The sequence below is a fragment of the Rattus norvegicus genome, chromosome 8 (assembly GCF_036323735.1).
Source record: "Rattus norvegicus strain BN/NHsdMcwi chromosome 8, GRCr8, whole genome shotgun sequence".
NCBI lineage: Eukaryota > Metazoa > Chordata > Mammalia > Rodentia > Muridae > Rattus > Rattus norvegicus.
Genome location: NC_086026.1, coordinates 87,751,611 through 87,777,289, shown reverse-complemented (window position 1 = coordinate 87,777,289; position 25,679 = coordinate 87,751,611). Strand labels below are relative to the sequence as shown.

Sequence of the window (25,679 nt, the reverse complement as noted above, 5' to 3'; positions counted from 1 at the left end):
GATCATGATGTGCATAATATCATGATGTGCTTAATGATGTCATGATGTGCATAATGATGTCATGGTATGCATAATGATGTCATGATGAAACCCATACATTTTTGCTTTGATTTGCTTTTTTTTTTTTTTTAAAGATATCACTAAAGCCAGGCATAGTGGCACATGAATGTAATCTCAGCACTGGGGAGGCAGAAGAATTGTGAGTTTGATGCCTGGGCTACATAGCAAAACCTTACCTAAAAAACAAAACAAAACAAACCCTCAATAATACAAGAGAAATGAGATGGATTTTTCATATCATAAGCTCAAGTCAAGCCTTCGGAGTATTGTAATTTCTAACATAATGCTTTTGCCTGCATGCCTTGCCGCCATGTTTGAAACTCCTGCCTTATGAGAGTGCAGTGGAGGAAGTGAGTAAGCAGGCTGAGAGACAAGGGAGAGAAGAGAGGCAGGGGTCTGGGTAACATAGCTTGTGCACCCACAGAGGCTGTGGGAGCAGAGGTGAGGGTGCCAGAGGCTGAGGCACAGGTCCGAGTTTTAAGTTACTATTAACGAGTTGTTTCACTGGATGTGAACTTGACCATAGTCTTATCAGAGACCACCCCAAGAGGCTACCTTGCTCACAACCAAAACAATGCCCATTAGCGTCTACCCCAGACCTATGGCATCCTGGACTGCTTCTGATCTTCCTTGTAGTCAAACATACACATGTATAAATGATCTCGCTTGCTATCTTTTCTGAAGAATCTTCAAAAAGAAAAAAAAAATACTAACAATGCGTTTATCAGTTGCCTGAACCATATTTCAAAAATCTCTAAATTATAGGCAGCTAATGTCTATGGCCTTGGTAAATGGAAGTCGAGGAACACACAGAACTTGTAAATGTTAACATAAAACAGCTTGTCATGGTGGGGAAAGCTGGTGAGAAGGGTCACTGACAGTGCTTGTAACCGAGGCTGCCATTCGGAGTTTGATCCTGAGTCCTGTATGTGGAAGGAAGGAATCACCTTCTGCAAACTGTCTTTTGACCTTCACACATATACACATACACACAAATCATTTTTTATTGTAATAAAACATTAAAGGGATTTTTTTTATGTTTAATAACAGTGAATGGTGCTCTAGATGGTCTAAACACCTATGACTGTCCTCAAGGGGTAAGGAGGACATTGGCTCCTAATGTGCACATACATAACCACAGCCACAAATGAGAGGAGGTGGCAGTTGGGAACAGAAACCCCTCCTGAGCAGGTAATCTGGATGTGACTTAATGTGGAAGGGCTAACACTGGTGAGGGATGCTTTGAGCAATTGTCAGGTATTATAATAGAGAGATTAGCTAAGGTCCGGGTCACTAAGCATAATACCCTTTGAATGTTGTAGCTATGACTGGCTGATGTGAAATCCTGAAGGGGTCACATTTATTTCCAGATGCCCTGACCTGCACCATCTCTGATCTGGCAATCTGGGGACTCGTCAGGGTGTACAGTGATGTGGTGAGGGTGGCAGGGGCCATTAACTGTCAGAAGTGTTCAGAACAGCTCTCGGGCAGGAAAGCTAATCACACCAGGTCAAATGCAAAGCCTTCTTGATCCTGCAGACTGAACTCTGTCTTCCATCTCAACCTATTAGCCAAATGTAAGTCTTTTTCCGTCATAGTGGTCCCCACTCTTATCTGTGGTTTCAGTTCCCTGCTTAAATGTGCTCCGAAATCGTTCACTGGAAAGTTCTGAGTGCAACTGATTCCTGTGCTGTAAACTGCATTTTATTCTGAGCAGTATGATGAAATCTGTGTCCTGCCCTGACCTGCTCGGGATATGAATCACTCCTGCTTCCTGTACACCCTGCTGTGTACACTCTGTGCCCATTAGTCAGCTGGCAGTACCACCACAGCATCACGGTGCTTCTGTCTGGGCCTGGTGTCGACCTCAACTTCAAGTATCCACCGAGGGCTTAGAGCCCACCCCTGAAGAAAAGTGGTCAGCAGAGAGGAGCCCCAGACCTTTAGACAGTAAAGGAGTCCGGCTGCAGTAACTTCTGTGAGCTGTCACATGTCCTCGGGACACTGTAACGGATATTATCTCTGGATCTTAACAGGCCAATGAGGAGGATGCTTGCAGAAGCACAGTGGTTCCATAGCCAAGGAGTCTGAGAGACAGAAAGAGGCCACTGCAGTAGGAGCATGGGAGAGTGGCCCTTAATGTTCCCTTCATGTTTGAGCCTCAGCAAAATGTCAGCTGGAGAAGATTCCACACCACAGAGGCAAAGCAGCCCCCCATCAAGCCACGTCTGTCACGCCTATCTTCACAGCTCACGATACCTAAGATGGGTCCTAGTGTGTTGACTGGAAAGTGCATCAGCCACTGCTGGGCCAGGAAGGTAGAGTCCGGATCTTTCTAAAGATTTGGATACCACCTAGCATCCATGGAGGCTGCCGACAGGGAAGTGCCTGGTTGTAACTTTCTCTTGTTAGGTTGGAATACAAGAGACTCTGGAGTTTTTATGAGCGAAGAGGCTTATTTAACACGTAGTTCTGGAGGGTGGGAATCCAAGGCTGGTCAGCCATGTGTGGCAAGAGCCTCAAGTTCCATTTTAATGCGTGGAAAAACAAAAGGACCGTGACACAGAGGACAAAGAGCGAGGGTCAGCTTGACCTACAGCAACCTGCTGTCATGGTAACCAACTCAGCCTGGTCAGGACAGTGGCAGTCCTTCCCTCGTGCAGAAGAGGTGCCAGAGGGGGCTTTCCTTCCTTCAGATTGTTTACCTGAGCCGCAGGGTCAGGTTGGAGTGTGAAGAGCAGGAGAGAAAGGAGATCCTGCAGTGGGTGCAATCTCACTAAAGCAGAATGAAATTCTCTGCAGAAGGAAGAAATCACAAGCTTATCTTTTTGGCCAGAAATGCTTGAAAGATTTCTGACGCACTCAACCATCAGACTGCTCCTTTCTGAAAAAATGTGAGGTCGGTGGCTTAGATCTGGAGACCAAAGAAACCTCCAGTCAAAGCTGCAGATTTCCGAGGCTGAGCAGCTATGTCTAAAGATATAGGCCCAAAAAAGGACCTGTAGAAAAGGTGACCCAGCCTCTTCAGAACTGTCTATGGAGACCTACGTTGCTGGCAAATGATCTCATCTTGCCAGAGTAGAAGTGTTTGTTTATTTTCATTTTATTTGTATGAATGTTTTGCATGCACGTATGTCTGTGTGCTACTTATATGCCCGAGGAGGGCATCGGATCCCCTGGAACTGAAGTTTTAGACAGTTGTGAGCCACTATGTGGCTTGTAGGAATCAAATCTGGGTCCTCTTGCAAGATCAGTCAGTGCCTTTAAATGCTGAGCCATCTCTCCAGCCTGGTATAGAACACTTTAAATAAGACTTACCTCCTGTGGCTGGAACAAGCAGAAGGGCCATTAGCTCATGGGGAAGGAAACATTAAGACACAGAAGTATCTTAAGCTTGTTTTTCAAGCCTGCACAAGAGCCACAGTTGGGAGGGAGACTGAGACACCATTACCTTTGAGGGAATTTGGCTGTCGAAGCTGGTGTCTTTCCTCTGGGACTGTCAGAGAGGAGGTCTGGCCTGCAAAAGCTGATACTCTCAACTGGCCCAAAAGGTTAAATACCAAAGGCACTTTGGAGAGCGGAGTCACTTGTGATTTGAAAAGATAAGTCTGAATCTAGCATCTTAGGTCAGTCATGCTACCTCCCATCAGTGGCCATGTTGATGTTCATGACCTGTGCTGCCACAGACAGCCATCATCGTGTTCAGAGGGCTGTGTGGATGTCCACAGTCTGTGCCCCTGTAGGAGGCCATCTTGATATCTATGGTCCATGTTACCACCAAGAGCCATGTGGACGCCTGGTGGTCTTTGCAACCACCAGGGGCCATATTGGTGCTGGTGGCCTGTCTCCATGTCATGATGGTGTCTGTGGTACATCCTGTGGCCAAGGACTTGTGGATACTCTTAGTCTGTACTGTCACTGGAGACAATATTAAGATCCTTGGTCTGTGCTGACACTAAAGGCCATGTAGATGTCCATGGTTTGTGATGTGACCAGAAACCACAAAGAAGTCCATGGCCCATGCTGCTGCTGACTATAAGGGACAAGGAAGCTTCTTTTGCCGTGATGTGATGACTGCAGACTCACATTTGAAGACAGACATAGAAAGCTTCTGTGACAACCTACCCCTCAACCCCCAACTACTACTCCCACTCCCAGAAAGGAAATAGTCTAGAAAGGAAGTCATTAAAGACAACTCTTAAAACATGCTGAAGTGTAGCTCTTCATAGTGATAGATAGCTTATGGTGGGGTGAGGAGGGACTGGTTTTCTCTAAGGGGCTGGCCACTGGGAGTTTGACCATGCTCCAGTGAGTGTACGGGCAACACAAATGGACTTGGTGTTATTTTCTTTCTTCTTCTTTTTCTGGGAGGAGGTCACAAGGGTGGGAGGGTGGACCTGGGAGAGCTGGGAAGTGAGTATGATTAGGATGCTCTATGTAAAATTCCTAAATAATCAATAAAAATATTATGTTGGAGAAAAGAATTCAAGATTCCCCTACTATGTATTTTGGAAACATACAATTGTTGCCTACATGAGTTAACCTATTATGCTGTAGAACATTAGAAGTTATTCTCCCCCCACCCCACCCCCAAAAAAGAAAGATGAGTCAGGCTGGAGAGATGGCTCAGTAGAGCTGCTCTTCCAGGGGTCCTGAGTTCAATTCCCAGCAACCACATGGTGGCTCACAACCATCTGTAACTTAATCCGATGCCCTCTTCTGGTGTGTCTGAAGACAGTGACAGTGCACTCATATACATAAAACAAATAATTCCTTAAAAAGAAAAAGAAAGGGACTGGGGATTTAGCTCAGTGGTAGAGCGCTTACCTAGGAAGCGCAAGGCCCTGGGTTCGGTCCCCAGCTCCGGGGGAAAAAAAAAATCAACAAGAATACTGAAGGCGAGGAAGTAGTAATTATTACTAACCAAAGCAGGTTATTAAGGCTGGAATATAATCACTTCTGAGGATTTCCCATTGCTAATTCAGATATGCCAGTATTATCAAACACCCGATGCTCCAGTCCCTTGATGCAGTCTGCCCCTCCTTCTGCTGTAGAAGACATACCACAGAAAGAGACGCAGGACAAATGCCGTTCTGGTTTCAACCATGTGACAGTTCCCTGCAAGTGGAGAAAGACTAGAAAGAAACATAGAAAAATAAAAATATTTTCGTTGAGACTGTAGGTTTCTATGCTTTTTTAAAAGACTAAATGAATATTTTTATTTATTTAAAATGAAGGTCAGAAAGTGTGTGTTGTTTTGAAACAGGGAATCATGTAGCCCAGGTGACGATGCCTTCCTTCGTGTGGCCTTTAAATCTGACCAGTGGGGTTAAGTCATACAAGAAGAGTTCATTCTGCTCCTACAATTCATGAGATGCTCTCTCAGACCCTCAGGAACTGAGCAGGGAAAGGCCACAAGGACAGCTAAGTGGCCTTTGAGTCACAGGGAAAGCCATTCACAGAAGACATGGCTGCAGGCCCCATGAAAATAGAAGAAACGAACAACACAGAACCGAAGAGCAAAGGAGGACTTAAGAGGATTCTAGTTCAACACATACTTGTGCGTGCGCATGTGCACACATGCACACAGGTGTGCACACACACAAACATGTACATGCATGTCCCATACAACGTCCTAAGACCAAAACTCTGAATTTGTGAGCTAAAATATGAGGAAATGATTTGAAAGAAAAGATGGTCAGCGCTGAGACCACACCCCAAGATGTTTTAGTCTCATTGTTGCTTTTGTCTTTTGAGACAGGATCTAATACAGACCAGGCTGACTCCTGACCCCCACCCCCACACCTGTCCCCTTTATTCTTCTCATTTTAAATAAGGTCTTTCGTTTTCATTTGGTTGGTTTCAGTGTTTTTGAGGTAAGAGTGTCCTTAGGCCAAGCTAACCCTGTGCTTAGTAGATGAGGCCTTGAACTCATGAACCTTGGTCTCTGCCTCCCTAGGTTCAAGATGTGTCCTGACATAGACATTCCTTACGGTCTGGAAGAACAAAAGTGGGTAATGCCTCGTAACCCGGAGGAAATATAGAAAGAGATTGGACTAATGAATCAATGTGGTACATCACTCTGAAGATGGACCTAAGGGACCACCCATGCAAATAGCAAATTGCTTGAATAATCAGATTTGTATAGGACCTAAGTCAACATGCTGGCATAGCATCCTGAGCCAACTGAAAACACGTACGGAACCCAGGCATTTGAGTTTCAACCCCAAATCCTGGCCAAGCTGAGGACAGGTATTTCCAGGCAGTAGAGAGTCATAGGCTGTTATAGGTAGCTTGGAGATCTCGCATCTGGTTACAAAGAAACGGGAACAGAAGTTTAAAATAAAGCGTTATTTCACAATGATATGTGGTCAGAAGGATAATGATGCGGTTCTCAGGGAAAGCATAATTTAAACATGAAAGAGGTGTGTTTAAATAAAAAGAAGGAACCAGATCTGTAGAAGAGCCCAGGATGGCCAGGAGTGGAAGGAGGCCATCAGCTTTCAATTCCAGTCATGTTGGAGGGGAATATGGGCAGAATTTGCTTCCCCAGAACAGGAGACAGAGGTAACAAAAGGATTTTGCATATATCATTTTTATGGGAGGAATGAACATTTATCTAAGGGAAAACTGCTGCTATTACACATTCAGACAGTACTAAAGAGATATAAAAGTGCAGAGAAAGTAGAACGTAACCAAGTGTGATAAAATTTGCAGGGGCTGAGGCTGAGCCAGCGGGACTTACCACCTCCCTAGAGTCCCTTCGCGTGTGGAGCTGAGCCTGGAGACCTCAGAGGCAGAGGTCGAGAGTCCTGCCTGCAGTGCTCCTATAGCTTTCTCAAGAACTTCAGAGCCCAGTTTCTGACTCTTTCAGACAGAGTCTAGTACCCCATTCGGGATCCTAAAGTGCTGAGGGCAGGAAGACAGGCAAGGAGGAGGAAGAAAGGATCTACCATGTGACCCGGATGTTGGGGTGGCAATGCAGGTAGCAAGCTTTGGAAGGAGTCGGATCTGAGCGGGGCTCTTCTGAATAAAGGGCACAGAAAACTGAAGGGAAGCGAATAAGCTATTGGGTACATGGACTTTTTCCGATCTCCTCGATCCTCTCAAAGCCTGTCACATTACCAATGACGATGGCTCAGAAGAGGAAGGCCGTCAACGAAGACTGACTTGGCTGCTCTTCGACACCTTTGCCAGCGGCAGAGCCATAGCTGCCCATGACCCCCTGTGGAACTGCCACTCCCTTTAGAGCCCCCAAACTTGTCTGACGCGTGTCCTTTGGCAACCTCAACTCTTTGTACCTTTGCAGAGCTAGCCCTGGTAAGGATTGTTCCAGGCTTCGGATGAGAGTGTCAGCTGCAGAGGGCAAAGGAGTCAAGCTAATGAGCGCTCCAATCCTGCTTCTTGCAGACTGCTTCAGTTTTGAAGGCATTATTTTTAGAATTCCTACTGGCTTTCACCCCGTGCCCTGAATGATTAACTCTTAGCTATCTCCTTGAAGTTTAACTCGCTGTTCCTCCAGTTGCTCCCGGGCAAGCGAGCCCTCTTTCCACCCAGAGACTGAAATTAAAAAATAAATTCCAACCCCCTGCCTCAGGTGTGTGTGTGTGTGTGTGTGTGTGTGTGTGTGTGTGTGTGTGTGTGTGTGTGTGTGTGCAAGTATACATGCAGAGAGGCCAGAAGAGGATCTTTGGTGTCTAGCTCTGTCACTCCCCTTGAGACAGGGTCCCAGAGTGAACCTGTTATTTTGTTGTGTCACACACTGGGCTGGTTGTCCAGGTAGTTTCCAGAGTCTCTCGTTGCCACCTCCCATCTCCCCTCTGTAACACCGGGATGACAGAAGTGCCATCATGCCCAACTTTACATGGTTCTGGGGATTCAAACTCGGGTCCTCACACTTGCACACGTTACCCATTCCCAGGCCCATCTTTTTTTTAATTTTTTTTAAATGTGTGTGTATTTTTATTTTGTGTTTGGGCGTGCCTGTGTGTGCACCATGGCACGTGGAAGTTGGACGTCTCCTTCTGTTGATCTCCCTCTTAGTTTTGGAGACAAGATCTCGCACTACTAAACTTGGAGCTCACTAATTGGCTGCACGGTCGGTCCAGGAAGTTATGGGGCTGACTTGAACCTATAATCCTCCTGCCCCAGCTTCTTGAGTACTGGGGTCATAGGCTGAGCCACACCTAACTGGGCTTCAGAAGCACCATTCATGAGTTCAACCTCCACCCTGAACTCATGTATTACTTCTTTACTGTTCTGCCACCTACCAAAGTCACCTTCAGATTTTGTCACATTTCCAAATAGATATTTGAAGGAGAAACTATAGGATAGGAACCCACCAAACCAGCAAATTTTTATTTTTGTTTATTTATTTTTGGTTTTGCACAGCACCCCAGTCTAGTCTTGAGCTTTGGACGATCCTCCTGCCTCAGCCTCCTTATTTATAGGCATGAGCTACCATACCCAGCTTCTGTTGATATCTGAAACTGACTCTTGACACCTTCAAATGGACAAACAAAAAACAATAAAAAGATATTTAAGCTGAGCGTGATGGTGGACACCTTTAATCCTAGCGCTCCAGAGGCAGAGCCAGGTGGACCTCTGTGAGTTCAAGGCCAGCTTGGACAGCCAGAGCTACACCATCTTGAAAAGGGGACTAGGGAGGGAAATAGCCTGCTGGGGTGGCTCACACAACCACCTCCTCCACCTTTCCTCTCAGCCCTGCACAGCTAGCTTGCCATGCGGACCTGAGTCTGGCACAGTTAGGTCTGCAAGTCAGCTGAGAGAGAGAAAGAGCTATTTTAGAAAGATCCTCTCAGGAAACTTAGTAATGAGTCCACTGAACTCTTGAACTGGAGAGCAGACTGTCCTGATTTCTGCTGTCATTTGGAGAGGTGTAACTCACTTGGGAGTGACAATCGCAGTGAAGATATTGTTAGCTGCAATCTCTGTCTGTCTTGTTCAAAAGCAGATGAATGTCTGCTTTGATCCTCATGCAATTCCAGTGTAACAACTGAACATACTCGCTGGTACTGTGTGAGATTTCACCAAACGCAGAATGAAGAGATCAGACAGGATAGCAAGTGTATCCACTACCCCATTTTTTAAAAAGATTTATTTATTTTATGTATTTATTTATTTATTATATATGAGTACACTGTTACTGTCTTCAGACACACCAGAAGAGGGCATCAGATCCCATTACAGATGGTTGTGAGCCACCATGTGGTTGCTGGGAATTGAACTCAGGACCTCTGGAAGAGCAGTCAGTGCTCTTAACCACTGAGCCACCTCTCCAGCTTCATTACCTCCATCTTTAAAAATCATTTTGTGTGTTGGAAATTTTCAAAACTCTTTCTTCACTGAGTTTGGCAGCCCAGACCTATAATCCCAAAATTTAGGAGGCAGAGACAGGAGGATCATGAGTTTGAAGCCAGTATAGTTAAGTACTGTCTCAAAACAGAACAAAGCCCTTCTTTTCTACTTGTTTGGAATATATAGTAAGTTATTGTTAGCTACATGTAGACAGAAAGTGTTACATAACCCCAGAATATTTAGTTTGATGCTATTAAAGACAAATGTCTCCCTGCCCCTAGAAGTGTTGCTTCTGTGGCTGCTGGGTCACATGTGTGTCAGTAGGTGACAGAAAGGAGAGAGGCTATGTCTACACTCGGTGTTCTGACCGGTGAATATCTGATCAGTAGCACAACAGTCCCTGGGGAAAAAAAAAGTGAGCCTGAGATGACCACTAGTCCACGGCACAGGTCTGGGGGCGGGGCAGACTATGTCCCAGATGATCCCTGCTGGGCAGGTAATGCACAAGTTGAGCATAGCATAGCATTCCCCAGATGACCCCGGACACTCAGAGACCCCAGGCAACACTAAGAGGAGCGAGTAAGTGGTGGAGAAATGGAAGAAAAGAGGAAGGCAGAAGGATGTAGGCACAAGGAAGCGAGGTAGACCTAGAGACTTGAGGACAGTGGGGAACAACTTCATGTGAGTAGCCACATCTGTGATGTGATGGCACCTAGGATCAGGGTGGGGTCTTGCCCTATGCTCCATTGAGGGTCTGCAGCCCTGGAGTGACAGGGGTCCAGGCAGATGTCCCTGGTCCTGGCTGCTGCCTGGGGACATGTCGATGTTGGAGGGTTGTGCAGAACTGGCCCCAGCCCTCACCTGGGTAGCTTGGGAGGACTGGCCCTGGAGGCAGGAGAGCAGAAGGACTGACCCTGATGCTAGCCAGCTGCAGGACTTAGGAGAGTGGCCTGCTTGTTGTTGTGGCTGGGAGGAGGGTATGAGCATAGGAGAGTTGGTCCTACCCATTCATCTCCTCATAGTGGCACGGGTGAGGGAGATACCTTCTTCCCTGTTCACCTCTCACCGCCTGTGGCAGACAGGAGACCTGGCACTGGGGTCACAAGAGCAGGAGAGCCAGTCCTATTCCTCACTAGCTACAGCACTTGGGGGAGCAGACCCTGCACCTTGCCTGGGCAGCACAGTAGAACTGACCCTGGTGAGGGTGTGAAGGCAAGTCAGTGCTGAAGGTGTGAATGTGGGAGAGCCCACTCTACCACTGTCCCTTATGTGCTGGCATGGATCAGGGAGAGATCTTATTCCCTTCCCTTTGCCTTTGCCACCCGAGGCAGGCTGGAGAGTTGGCCCCAAAGGGGTCATGGGAGCAGAAGAGCTGTCCTTGCCCCTGACGTGCTGCAGCGTTTGGGAGATTGAGCGCTGTATCTCTCCTGGGCAGCAGGGTAGAGCTGGCCCTGGTTTGGGGGTTTGCTAGTGAGCCAGCTGTGAGGATGTGCTGGCAGGAGAGCTGGAGGGGTGACCAGCTTAGACACCTCTCAGGCAGAGATCCAGGGCTTTAAATCGGTCCATCCCAACATCTACCCCATCAATGAATTGCTGGAGTACATGAAGGAACCAGTCTCAGAGATCCAAAACTACAGGATCTCCATGACACAAGGCAACAGAAGGATATCCATGAGGAGTCCCAGTGAGGTTCCAGTACTGATAGAGTAGCAGAAGCCTGAGGCCTTGCACCAGACCAAGGAGACATGGCAATGAACATTTGCAAGCAAAGACATGTGGACAAAAGGGTATGCTGTGGGATGTAGTGTGAGACACTATGGTTTCCACAATGAGATCTTTGTTCTCTGTTGGGAGGCAGTTGCAAGGGTGGAGGGTAGGTATGAGGGGATGGGGAGATAAATATGATTGGGATATGTGGTGTGAAATTCACAAATTATCAATAAAAGTTAAAAAACAAAATAAAAAATGGCTCTATGTCAAGCACAATTAGTATTTACAATTGAACACAAAGAATTAGAACATTTTACCTAAAGGCATCAGTTCTGTGTTTCAGAAGACCAACGCTAATGATCTTGCACAATATTTGATATAGATGTTTCTGAAACTGTGTAATGGGGCATCGTGAACCAGTGGTAGTTCAGCTGGGCCCTGTCGCTCTGGCCAAGTTACTTCACTGTGAACTTGATTTTCCGTGTCTACAAAGATCCATCTATTGCTTCGAGTTAATCCATATCCAGATGAAGGAGACAAATGCTTTTTGGTGGCCCTAAATGACATTTAAATAACCTTCCCATTGGGTGGGTGAGATGACTCAATGTGTAGGGGCTGGTTGCCAAGCCTAAAGGCCTGACATGGATCCCACAGAGCCCACATGGTGAGAGAGAGAACAGAGTGATAGAAGTTGTCCTATAATCTCCACACATCACACATCACACATACACACACACACACACACACACACACACACACACACACACGTGCGCGCGCGCGCGCGCCATAAAACACCCCCACACAATACATATCATCCATAAAACACACATACAAACACACCACCACACCCATAACACACACACACCATCCATAAAACACACACACACACACACAAACTCACCACCACACCCATAAAACACAAACACACACACACAAACACACCACCACATCCCATAAATCACCCCACACAATACATATCGTCCATAAAACACACACACAAACACACCACCACACCCATAACACACACACACACACATACACACACACACACACAAAACCTATATAAATATATATTTAAATTGAAAAAACCTTTCACATCCCACCTGGAAAATGCAGAATTCCGATTAGCAGCCACCAGCTGGCCAACCTGTCTGCAGCCTGAAGACCCCCACTACTGGGAAGCCCTTGGAAGCATCAGAGCTGGACCACTTTGCCCATACTGAAGCAGAACAGGGAGTGGTCAGAGGTCATTCTCAGGAGGGAGGGAGGATGGGCTGTGAGCAACAGTGTAAGGAAAGACTCCTGCTGGTTCTTAGCTCTTCACCCAGAGCCCAGCCCCTGCCCCGGCTCTCCCGTTCTCTGGTACCTTTTACCTGCTTACTTATTTCCTCCTTACTAACAGAGCCAGCTTCTTGGTGGCTCCTATAGAAGATAATATACCTAAGCCATTTACCATCACCCAAGCATTCTGCACACATTCTTTGTCTTTAGAGCCCAAAGTTCATGTGACTAAGTGAAGGCTTCCTGGGCGTCTGTTTCATGGACACCTCACTGGTCCATGGCACTGTAAATCTTCTATTCTATGTATTCATAATCGGTGTGGGAATGGCTAGGGGCTGCACGTCCACTGAAGTGAGAAGCATCTAGAAAAACCACATTGTGATGTCTATGCTGTGTGCCTGAATGCTACCATCTTCTTTTGGAGATTAGAATGATGAACTAGCAGGCTGAGTGGGGACAGCTGACCCGCCTGGATGCTGGGTGCCCTCGGTGTGCTGTTTGATGCAGAGGCAGGGAGATATGCTGTCTCCCAAGCAACCATGATTTCAGGTTATTGTTGAATGGGAAGCCAAAAGCACCTTCCTGAGGTAGTGAGGATCTCCCGCTTAGAACTGCTCTGGCCTCAGTTTTCCACTTAACTTAATGACTTAAAATACAGTGTCCAAACGGCGGGAGCACATCCCAAATGCCCAGTGGATGCTGGAAACAGAGGCTAGTACCAAACCTTGTGTACCTCACGTATTTTGCTATACACATATACCATAACAAAGCTAGATTCGTGACGTGCAGAGACTCAAAAACGCCATTTCTAAGAAAGTAGAACAAGGATACTATTTTTAAAATTATGAATGTTATTTAAAATGTACAATTCTTTTAATTTCTGGAAAATGTCGTGTTAGACTCTGGGGCCTTGGTTACTGTAACGCCCACCTCGGTCGGCAAGGAAGACGCAACACCGTTGGATTTTTCTCAACAGCCTTTATTGCAGGAACACCTCATTGTTGATATGGGGACCCCGAGCAACAAAGGCACTAGCCTTATATACAAAACAGGCTATGGCTATATTTTTGTCCTCTAGGGAATGGTGGAGCATGAAATACCTCATTAGCATGAATATCACTCCAGCCTGATAGCTGCCGGAGAAATGCCAACACATGCGCTTTGTGGGTGTTTACCACAAACGACCACCGGATGTCAGCGCCATCTTTTTAATCTATATGTGCCGCTCCCTACAGGTTACCTGTGAGAGAATGAACTTAGGGACTCCTGTAGTCTTGAGCAGACATCTTTCTCACTCTCTGGGGGTGGCACACTTGGGAACGGCTGGACTCAGAAGCAGCTGTTTCCATGTTGTCTTGTTCAGCAATGTCCCCTGATGCTGCAGTGATCTGCAGGCTTAGGCACAGCTTCCTGGGCTGCTGCCTGGGTGTCTTGTTCTCAGAGCTCACAAGTGGGCACTGGTTGTAGTTGGAGGCCTTTGTTCTTTAACACATGGGTGTCTCCCCTGGCCTACTTAATTCCCTTCTGCCTTAAAGTATAGGTGGTGTTAGTATTTTAGGTATAACCAGGCCAACGTACCAAAAGGTGATTGCCCACGAACACTCAGCTCTACGGTTCAGTAGAGCACTTACTTGCCCGGCACGCTTGGGGCTTGGAGCTCCATTCCTAGTGCTGCAAAAGAAAAGAGACAAAGTTGTTACTCCTCAGACATCCCAAGAGGAGGAACATTCCAGGCCATGGGAGTCATGTTAATACCTAGAGCAGTGGGGAGGCGGGGGTGGGGGGACAGGGCACCACAGCTGAACACTTCTGCTGAGGTCTCTGGGGAGAAGGATCAGGGTAAGACAGTGAAGGTTGGAATTGGGTAGTTGGAATAATTTCACTGGGCTCTGGGGCATAGGGCTGTACAGGTTGTTTTGTATGGGGTCCTGGGATAATTACAGCAGAGGCATGGTGGCCTAGAGTGTAAGGTCCTAATGAGGAGGAGGCTGGGATGTGGTTGCTAGGGTGATTGATTCACACTTGAAAAGTGCACTAGCTGTTCACTAACTCTAGGAATTAGCTTGGAGGTGCAGTGTGTCGGGATGGGTCTCTCTAGGTCATAAAGGGTCCAGCTACCTAAGTATTAAATAAACGACAACAACAATAACAACAACAGCTGGAGACAGGCAATATACCCTATGGCATGATGCTGACTCCCCCAGAGGAAACAATACAGAGAGCATGGCCTCTGGGATCTAGGCTCAGCAGCCATATGCTGTCCCCAACACAGGCCAATCCTAATTCAGTGTTGGGTGTGTGAAGGAGTTGGGGGACAACATCTGGTATGAATCCCCAAGACATTCAGATCAGACCACCCTGGAGGTTATGTGGATACATTTGGTAAGTTCCTTACCTCCAAGACTGGATTTCCTCCTGTTAGAAAGATAAAATACTTCTTCCTTACAAACAAATAGATCATTTGGGGATCAAATCCAAATGATCCGAACTGGAATGGGCAAAGTTTAAATAGTACGTACATCAGAGGGGAGGCCATTTTCAAGATTCATATACCAGAAGGGAAGCCATGTCCAAGATCTATACACCAGAGCAGGTCATACCCAAGATTCATATACTAGAGACCATGTCCAAGTTGTTCACACCAGAGAGAGGTCATGTCTAAGATTCATACATCAGAGGGAAGCCACATCCAAGAATCATACACCAGAGGGCAGGCAACACCAAGATCCATACACCAGAGAGAAGCCATGTCTAAGAATAGAAGGTGAGGGAAGCCACTTCCAAGGTTCATACACCAGAGGGCAGGCAATGGTCAAGATCCACCAGAGAGAAGCCGTGTCTAAGAACAGAAGGTGTGCAAGAATAAGGAGCAAGAGTAGTACAAGCTCACAGCTTGGGACTGAATGTGCTAGGGACCCAGTGTGGACCAGAGCTCAGCTCAGCCTGGCCACGGCTGCCATTGAATGACTCAACCATGTCTGTACTTGGAAGATTCCACAGCAGCAGGAAGGAGGTTGGCTCCACTTGCTTCTCAAGAATACAGTCAATATCCCTACATACTGATCCCAGGACGCTCTCATGGGGATGGGACAGAGAGTATATGGGGTGCTGAAAGTGCGCAGTTAATCATTAGGTAACAGATAGAAGGCAGAAAGCAGTCATCCTGGGGGAGAATACAGTGAGTTAGGAGGTCTCAGGCCAAAGTGGAATGATGTCTCTCTCCTGATGCTGCTGGGCATCAAACCCAAAGCATGCTGGGTAAGCAACACACCACCTCACTCACACTGGTTGGTTCTGATCACACCCCACCCCTCTGACATCCAAATTCTTAAACCGCTGAGATGTACACAAATCCAATGTGTAATTTTGACCTATTTGCCCTGTGAACTGTTGGGGGATGGATAGTCTTGCACACTATGTCTCCAGTTGCAGAATTCTGTGCCCTGGGATCTGGTTTCTATGCCCAGACATCTGTCTATAGCCCTCTCCTCGTTGGCATGGCCAAGCATCTCTGGTCGTAATGCTATGGAAAAATTGTTTTCCATTGTCTCCGATTGGTCAATAAAGAGCACTGACTCCGCCTATCACTGGACAGAGGAGATAGGGAGACTGGACTTCTGCCCCCAGTAGGGGATCCAGGGGGAGAGAGAGGAAGGACCATGAGTGAGGAGGAGGTGGTTCAAGGCAGAAGGCCCAGGAGTCGTGACAAGCAGGTCACCGAGGGATTCACCATGAGGACACACGTGGATCAGAGCAAGCCGAGGTGAGACTCGAACTGCAAGTCACACAGAGCCTGTGTCTGGGAAGCAGATAGCTGAGAGGGTTAGAACAGATGGATATCTGCCCAGTCACAGCGCTTAACGCTTGTTAGTAACGTAATAGGATTTGTGTATTACTTGGGAGCTAGAATAGGGCTGGCATTCTTGAGTCGCAGCCTACAGTGGAGCAGGGGCAGGAGGTGACTACTGGCAAAGACTGAAGGCTTCCTGCAAGGCTGCAGGTCTGTTCCTTGGTACCCAGCACGAGCAACAGTGAACCTCACCCCCCAAGTGACTGAGGCTCTGTTTGTGCTGTTATTGCCTTGACTTTTATCTCAGTTGGAATAGTCAAGACGTAGAAGCCCCTTTCTTACCAGAAAGCGGGGGCACTGTTGGCTGTGAGCAGGGTGCATGGATCAAATTGAGCTGTTTTCATTCTGTTGCACCTCTGTGGGTTCTGCGTGCCTGAGGCGGACATGTCTCCTGGGCTCACGGTTCTGCAACCGTAGTGTGCACGAGGTTCCAAGCTATGGTGTTTGGATTTGCCATCTTTTGACCTTTTGCTGATGTGAGCATGGTACCTGCTTTGGGAAAAGCACGCTCTGAATTTTTTTTTTTAATTTTGAATTTTTTTTTCCAGTTACTGTTTCATTTTGCAACACAAGGCCCTACTTGGACTAGTAATCCCAAAACAGGGCAATGTGTTCACTGTCTTGCTAACATCTGATATTTTGTGGGTTAAGGGGATTAAATGAACTTGCAACTCACCTTCTTTCTAGATATTTATAGCAAGATGTCGTAGCACATGTATATAATCCTAGCACCTCAGAGGCAGAGGCAAGAGGACCAAGAATTTAAGTTCAGCAAATTTTGACACTAGCCTGGGCTACAGGAGACCTGTCAAAAACAAAAACAGAACTTTACAAATTAGTGTATGGTGGGTTTATTGCAGGAAGCCCTGCTGTAAGTCCAGCACCATCTGACTGTATGTGAGGATCACCAAGTGACCTTGCAAAAACACTCAGCCTGGGCACCTTCAGAATCTGGATGCAGAGGGTGTGGGGCAGGGCCTGGCAGATGCTCATAATTCTAATTGGTCACTCTGTGCTGCTGAAAGTTGTTGGTCTGGCCTCACTTAGAGAGCCACTGACTCAGGTAACTTCCGGGATCCTTCTTCTGGCCTACCCTGCAAACTTCTCCTGACTCATGAATGACTTTCCATAAAGAAAGCCGGTCAAGTGTGGAGGTGCATGCCTGCCATTTCAACATGTAGGAGGCTAAAGCAGGATAGCCTAGGCTACATAGGAAGACTCTCTCAATGCCCACCCCCACTCCCAAGGCCATGATTACAGAGTAAAATTTTATGATAGTCACATAAGCATTAAAGCTTTATTGTTGTCATCAAATGGATATTTGATTACACAAAACAAATATGATAGCTCAACCAGAAAATAGTTTTTCTCACAATCTCAGGATGACCCAAAAACTGTCCAACTTCATGAGGTGACATCACCTGAGCTCAGGCTTTTCCTATGCTCACACTCATCACCCTTGGAAAACGACTAATGCCCTCCAAGTTACAAGATGGCTGCCTCTCCACATGTAACCTCTAGACCAAGGCAGGAAGATGCAAGATGCAGAGGAAATGCATGTGTGGCCCTTCCAGGAAGCTGCTTTACAGACTTGTATTCTCACGTTGGACAATGCTGGCGCGTGCCAGCTTCAGGCAAGCTTGAGATTGGGCATTTCAATTTCAGAACTCTAATGAAATAAGATTCCATAACTAGGCATGGTGGCCCCTGCTTATAATTCCAGCACTGGTGAGGAGGGAAGGGAAGATCAGGAATTTAAGGCCAATCTTAGCTACATCTATAGCTACAGTCTGGCCTCGAGGGAAGGAATGGGCAGGCTTCATTCACTTCTGTAGGCTGCAGAGGACTAGCCCTTGCCCTTTGCAGCTCCTCAGGGCTGCTGGATTCTTTCAGCTCCCTGGGTGGGATGAGTGTCTCCTCTGGGATGAGTGGTGGAGCCTTGGTCTCCAGGACAGTGCACTGGGAAGTGGTGGGATCTAAACACTGGAGGCCAACGGAATGTTCTTGGATCTTTGGAGGGATGTCCTCAAAAGGACACTAAGGCATTCTCACATGGCCCCTTGATCTCACAGATAGTTTATTTAAGCCAACCTGGCCCAATGGTTTTTCTCAGCTCCTCATTTCTTCCTGCCCGTGCCTTGCCATTTGTCACAGCCCCTCATTAACCTGAGGTAAGCCACCTGGACTTTCAGCCTCCACAGGTATAACTTAGACCTCTTACTTTATAAGCTAGGCTCCTTTGTTACAGCAGTGACAAGTTGACAGGTCGAGCATGGTGGAACATGTCTCTAATCCTAGCACTCAGGAGGCTAGAGCAGGAGGACTACTTCAAGGGCCATCCTCAACTACATAGTGAGCTGGAGGCTAGCCTGGGCTATGTGAAATCTTGTCTTTTAAAAGGCTAACTAATGCAGCTCCTTCCTCTGTCTCCAAGCCCTTCAGCGTGAAGACAATCCCTCTAGCTTCAAGTCTTTCTCTGCTGCAGTGGGATGCACTCTCCCCTTTAAGCCATGTGTGGGGCTGGAGAGATGGCTCTGTGGTTAAGAGCATTTTTTGCTCTGGAGAAGAACCTGGGTCCAATTCCTAGCACCTTCGGGATGGTTTGCAACCACCCATAACTCCAGTCCCAGGGATCCATTGTCCTCCTCTGATGTCCTTGGGGACCAGGTGCTCACATGGTGCACACGCATGCATGCAGGCAAAACACTGGCACCTGAAATGAGGAAAACTCCCACAAACCCACATTCCTGCCGTGCTGGGTCCACCCTATAATCACGTCCCCACCTCAGGACAGCCTCCAGGTCGCTGTTGTCATGGAAGATAGCGTACTTACATCTTGTGGGCATAGGATAGAGGTGAGAAGCATTATTCAGCCTACTGCTTGGATGAGCTCCAGTTTTCAAAGAGCTATACCGGTGTTGAGAACGGATGTCATGAATATTGAAATTAGGATTATGTAAGGCACACAGTAAAAAGAGGGTTGATAGAAAGAATTAAAATTAAAAATAAATCAACAACATAAGAACCAAACTGAACCAACCAACCAATCAACCAACCAACCACCACCACCACCACCAACAAAAAACCAACCACACAAGAGGGCTGGAGAGAGAGCGCTGAGGTTAAGGCCATCAGCTGCTCTGGTAGAGGAGCCAGGTTCAAGTCTCAGTACCATATGCAGCTTACAGAGTCTCTGACTTCAATTCCGAGAGATGAAGCATACTTTTCTGGCCTCCCAGACGATGCACACGCACAGTGCCCAGCCACACATGCAGGCAAAGCACCCCTGGACATAACGAGAAACAAACATCCCAAGCAAAGAGCCAAACTGCAAGAGGAGCACACACTGGTTACAGAGGCAGCACCGGTTAGCCCCGCGAAGGAACCAGAGAAAGCAGTAAAGGGTTGTTATAGAATAGTCTTTTTCTCTCGGAACTAAAACCCCAAAACCACAGTGTGAAAAGCAATGGATTATCATTCACTAAACTGATCCTGCAGACTTTAACAATTTTTAACAAGACTTGTTTATCATTATTATTATTATTATTATTATTATTATTATTATTATTATTATTATTATTATTTGAATGCATGTGTGAATCCCGAACTTCTTTCAAGAGCAGTTATGTGACCTCGACCACTGAGACTTTCCAGCATCATCTGCTTGATATATCAGGGTGTGTGTGTGTGTGTGTGTGTGTGTGTGTGTGTGTGTTAGAGCATACAAGAAGCTTTACATGAAGATGTGGCCACACAGAGAATTTGAAGTTTAAGATGAGGTAAAAGGAATATGACGTCCACATCCAAGGAAGAATAGATTTGGGACCATGATTTTATTGAGGATCAATAAAAGAAGCAAGAACCAGATGCAAGGGTAAGGGTCCATGTGAGGCCTGCCCCTAGGACTTCACAGCCTTGGCTGACCAGCATGCTGGGACAGAGTACACATCCTTGGGTGGATCTGCTGTTTACTCCCAGGGTTCCCAGAGTCTCTGCACACCACCCACCCAACCCTGGGAAACCTCCTGTGCCCAGGCTGTGCCATCCCAAACTGTCCCTGGCTAGCAGGAATCCAGCGAAATTGCTGCAGCTGAGATTCACCAGTATAGTCAACGGACAGGCCAGGCAGGGGAGCAGTGGCCAGAAGGTGGAGCCCACGAGCCTGGTGAAGTGCTGTGGTGGTGAGTTAAGACTCAGGTTCACGGCCTCTGACTAGTACTCCACTGTGTAGATGTACCACATTTCCTGTATCCATCCCTCTGCTGAGGGACATCCGGGTTCTTTCCAGCTTCTGGCTATTATAAATAAGGCTGCTATGAACATAGTGGAGCATGTGTCTTTGTTATATGTTGGGGCATCTTTTGGGTATATGCCCGAGAGGTATAGCTGGGTCCTCAGGTAGTTCAATGTCCAATTTTCTGAGGAACCTCCAGACTGATTTCCAGAATGGTTGTACCAGTCTGCAATCCCACCAACAATGGAGGAGTGTTCCTCTTTCTCCACATCCTCACCAGCATCTGCTGTCAGCATCTGCTCACCTGAGTTTTTGACCTTAGCCATCCTGACTGGTGTGAGGTAGAATTTCAGGGTTGTTTAAATTTGCATTTCCCTGATGACTAAGGATGTTGAACATTTCTTTAGGTGCTTCATGGCCATTCGATACTCCTCAGTTGAGAACTCTTTGTTTAATTCTGTACTCCATTTTTTAAAAACATTTATTTATTTATTATGTATACGTCATACAGCTTTCTGCCTGCATGTATGCTTGCAGGCCAGAAGGCACCAGATCTGATTATAGATGGTTGTGAGCCACCATGTGGTTGCTGGGAATTGAACTCAGGACCTCTGGAAGAGCAGACAGTGCTCTGAATCTCTGAGCCATCTCTCCAGCCCCCTGTACTCCATTTTTTAATAGGGTTATTTGATTCTCTGGAGTCTAACTTCGTGAGTTCTTTGTATATATTGGATATTAGCCCTCTATTGGATGTAGGATTGGTAAAGATCTTTTCCCAATCTGTTGGTTGCCGTTTTGTTCTAATGACAGTGTCCTCTGCCTTACAGAAGCTTTGCAATTTTACAAAGTCCCATTTGTCAATTGTTGATCCTAGAGCACAAGCCATTGATGTTCTGTTCAGCCAGCTGGTGGACTGGCAAGGCGCCATTAGGAGTGTAGCGCTGGTTTACCCTCTTGGGTGTCTGGGGCAGCTTGAGGTCAGGAGAACTCCAGGACAGTGTGTTGAGGCTAGCACTGTGGGTGGCTGCTATCTGTTACGCTGTCGGCACAGATTTTCACAGGCAGGGTCACCTGAGCAGGTGACATGCTTGTTTGCAGTTTAAACAGTTCAGGACCTATTCGCTTACATGGTCGTTGTGCTTCATCTAGGTTAACTGTCTGTCCTTCTGACCCTTGGAAAAAGGAGGACAGCAGAGAGACAGGGAAGCACGCGGGCCATCTCCAGCCTGCACGCCTACTCAGGAGATGGTGCTGGCTCGCCCTGGGAGTGCAGAGGGAACGCCAGCCTCACACAGCCTGGCACCTTGTGCAGTAACTCCTTCATGGTCTGTGGGGGGCAAGCCGCCTGTCAGGCACACACTTATTACAAGTCAGACGAGACAGGTTTGCATATGAATATTAACGCAAGGAAGCTTGGGCAGCATGTACGAGCCCTGTGAGGCAAATAAACGTCCTGATTAGCAAAATTACAGTTCTGATGCAAGGCATGGTTAGGATAGGAAGTTCTTGGGTTCTGAAGGAGTGCTGATTTATAACGTTCTGAGGGAGGAAAGACTTCTGGGCTGGTAAGAGAGGTGAAACTCGGTGGCCTCGGTGGCTGATAAATTTAGGGTGCAGGTGTGGAGGGAATTTGAAGAGCCATGTTCATATTTGGGTTTGTGGTCAAAATAAGCAAAAATCAGCAACCTAAAGAAATAGCTGGACTATGATGTTTATTAGACTAAATCAAATTTGGAAATGAATACTTGATGTATGTATTAAGTTGCATATGATATGGCATGATTAAGACAAACCATTACCAAATAATAACTTGGACTACAAAGATGGCTCAGTGGTTAAGAGTACTGGCTAGGGGCTGGGGATTTAGCTCAGTGGTAGAGCGCTTACCTAGGAAGCGCAAGGCCCTGGGTTCGGTCCCCAGCTCTGAAAAAAAGAACCAAAAAAAAAAAAAAAAAGAGTACTGGCTAATCTTCCAGAGAGCCAGATCCGAGTTCCCCAGTATCTACCAGGCAGCTTGCCACCATCCCTAACTGTAGTTCCAAAGGATCTAATGCCCTCTTCTGGCCCCCGCAGGTACTGCACACATGTCCCTCTATGACGAGAGGGCCAGCTTTCTTCTTCAGCTTTACTTGTGTGTGTGTGTGTGTGTGTGTGTGTGTGTGTGTGTGTGTGTGTGTGTGTGTGTGTGCTGATGTGTGCACGTCATGGCACACATGTCGAAGCCAGAGCACAACCCACAGGAATCAGTTCTCTTCCTCCACTACGGGGGCCTGGGGTTCAAACTCAGGTTGTCTGGGCTGGTGACAAGCACCCTGACCCACTGAGTCACCTAGCCAGCTCAAGGTCTAGTTTTTAAAGCACCTTGTCTCTGGCCCTCAGTCACATGACATATGAAGCATAAATGATAATCAAGCACCTGTTTAGTTTGGTGGATCACAGGAAAATTGTTTTCTATTTGCTATAAAGTGGTTATGCTTTTGATTTGAGATGGAGTTTCACATAGCCCAGGCTGGCCCCCAACTCAATGTGTCCCTGAGGCTGGCCTTGAGCTCTGGGCCCTCCTACCTCCTTCTCTGTCTTAGGGTTTCCTGATGTGCAGGCACCACAGCAACTCTTTTAAAGGCAAATGTTTACTTGGGGCTGGCTTACAGTTTCAGAGGTTCATTGTCATCATGGTGGGAAGTTTCGGCATGCACACGGGCAGACATGGTGCTGGAGAGGTAGCTGAGAGTTGAGAGCTCTGCATCTTGATTGGTAGGTAACGTAAGGAGACTATATATACCATACTGGGCATAGCTTGAGCATATATGACCACAAAGCCTGCCTCCACATTGACACATTTCCTTCAGCAAGGCCACACCTCCCAATAATGCCACTCTCCATGGTCAAGTATTCAAACACACAAGTCTATGGGAGTCGTTCCTATTCAAACCACAACATGCTCCTGACTATAGAAATGTATTTTCTGCAGCCACACAAAATTCTTTGCATCTCCTTGGCCTCTAGGTCATTCAGGCTTGTCTGCAGACACAGCCAAGGTGAATCAGAAATCTGGGAAACCAGCTTTCTCTGTGAAGGACAGCGGGAAGGTGGCTTTTCCGGTAACCGTTTTTGCTGATTTCGAATTTGTGTGAACAAGTCTCACTGTCACAGGGGAAATAGTCAGGAAAAAAAAAGCTTTTTTCTTAAGATATAAAATCTTCTTCGAGCTTAGGAACCTCCCAGAATGTTAAGCCAGGCTTTGGCTGACAGCATCATTTAGGGAGGGATGGTTTCTTTCTAGTTTCATCCTGTTCTTCTGGGCAGAAGAGATTGTTCTCTTCATTGACAACCTGAGATTCTCCCTCCCTCCCCCTCCCTCTCCCTCTCTGCGTCCTAGATAAGATGGTTAGTTTTGTTAATCTTTCTTTCATACAAATCCCACGGCATCCTTTTATAGGTAGAAATGTGGCATCTCGGAGAATCTAAAGGATTTTCTCTAAGATGAACCAATCAGATATACTACCTAGAAATGCTTTGTGTGTGTCCTTATAAAAGCCCAACTATTCTCAGTGAAAACCAGAACTATTATATAATAAGTTTTGAGGCTAATTTTAAAGCAAGTCATGTGTCCTTCCCATTGATCTGACCCAAATACAACGCAGGGAATCCACCTTGGATGCAACAGCTCGGGTTGATCGGAAAGCTCTGCATGAGTGATTTGATTACAAGAACACAAGCTTCATTTTCCAGCCATTATGGTGCTTCCTTCGCTGGGTGCCCCGTGTGAGACCCAGAGGCAGGAAGCACAGTCCTCAGCCAGGACCAACGTTCTGTCATCTGATATCTTGGACCCAGGCTTCCAGAGCTAACCTGACCTCTCACTGAGATGCCTGAGCTGCACTAGCCAGAGGCCGTGTAGAAGGATGCTGAAGCCTCGGTTGAGCGTTCTTTAGAGGATGGATAGGGCAGGGAGCAGACAGCACTGGAGCTGCCAATCATTCAAGTATCAAATGCCGGGGCCGAGGGACGTGCATGCTGACGAAAGGCAAACAAAATGCTAGCTCTCCTCCAGTTCCTCTCTAGTGTCCAGTGTTGCTTTATACAAGCACTTCTCAACCTGTAAGCTGTGACCCCTTTGGGGACTGAATGACCCTTTCACAGGGGCTGCCTAAGATCATGGGAAAACCACAAACTTACAGTTATGAAGCATCAACAAAAATAAGTTTACGGTTGGGGGTCACCGTATCATGAGGGACTGTATTAAAGGGTTGCAGCACTAGGAAGGTTGAGAAGCACTGATGTATACAAATGAAAGGGTGTTCTTCCTCTCTCCTTTCTCTCAATTAAAACCTGCTCTGAAGAGAGGGTGAGCAACTGCTTTTAGGCCAACAACTCCAATGACAGTCGGCAGCTGAAGCCAGAAACCAGTCACGGCCACCTGCAACCTCAGGGGCCCAGTAAGCTGGGCAGGAGATAGGACTTGTTCTGGCCAGTGAAAAGGCCAGTGGCTCAGCAGGACAAGAAAGAGAAGGAAAGGAAGTGGGCAAGGGGCAAGGGGCAAGGGAGACAGTGGACATGGAGGCAAAGAGCAACTGCAAGAGCTCATACAGGAAGCTACCTGCTTCTTCCTTCATGAGAAAGACTGGGGAAAATATGAAGGCAAATTGCATTTATTTACAATCACATTCATCCATCTGTTCTTGCCTCCCTCCATTCATCTACATCTCCATCCATCCATCCACCCATCCAACCACCCACCCCACCCACCCACCCATCATCCATCCATCCACTCTGCATCTACTTATCCATCATTAATCTGTCCATCCATCTATCCATCCATCCATCCACCCACCCATCTATCCATTCATCTACTTATCTATCATGCATCCATCCATCCACTTATCCATCCATTCATCCACCCACCCATCCATCCATCCATCCATCCACCCATCCATTCATCCATCCATCCATCCATCCATCCATCCACCCATCCACCCATCCATCCACCCATCCATCCATCCATCCATCCACTTATCCATCCATTCATCCATCCATCCATCCATCCATCCATCCATCCATCCACCCATCCACCCACCCATCCATCCATGCATCCATCAATCCACCCACTCATCCATCCATCCATCCATTCATCCATCCATCTATCCATCCATCCACCCATCTATCCACCCATCTATCCATCCATCCATCCATCCATCCATCCACCCATTCATTCATCCACCCACC

General features: G+C 47.0%; 1 long non-coding RNA gene and 1 other non-coding gene across 2 annotated transcripts; one reads left to right on the top strand and one right to left on the bottom strand.

The window, feature by feature from the left end:
• Window positions 1-9,648: 9,648 nt before the first annotated feature.
• On the top strand, window positions 9,649-9,776 carry LOC120094500 (small nucleolar RNA SNORA17). Its single transcript, XR_005488805.1, has one exon. It is a non-coding gene; the product is annotated as a small nucleolar RNA SNORA17 (small nucleolar RNA).
• A 3,554-nt stretch (window positions 9,777-13,330) lies between these two features.
• Window positions 13,331-25,164, bottom strand: LOC134480077 (uncharacterized). Its single transcript, XR_010054223.1, has 2 exons — window positions 16,502-25,164; window positions 13,331-14,040 (listed from the first exon to the last, which is right to left on the bottom strand). It is a non-coding gene; the product is annotated as an uncharacterized LOC134480077 (long non-coding RNA).
• Window positions 25,165-25,679: the final 515 nt, after the last annotated feature.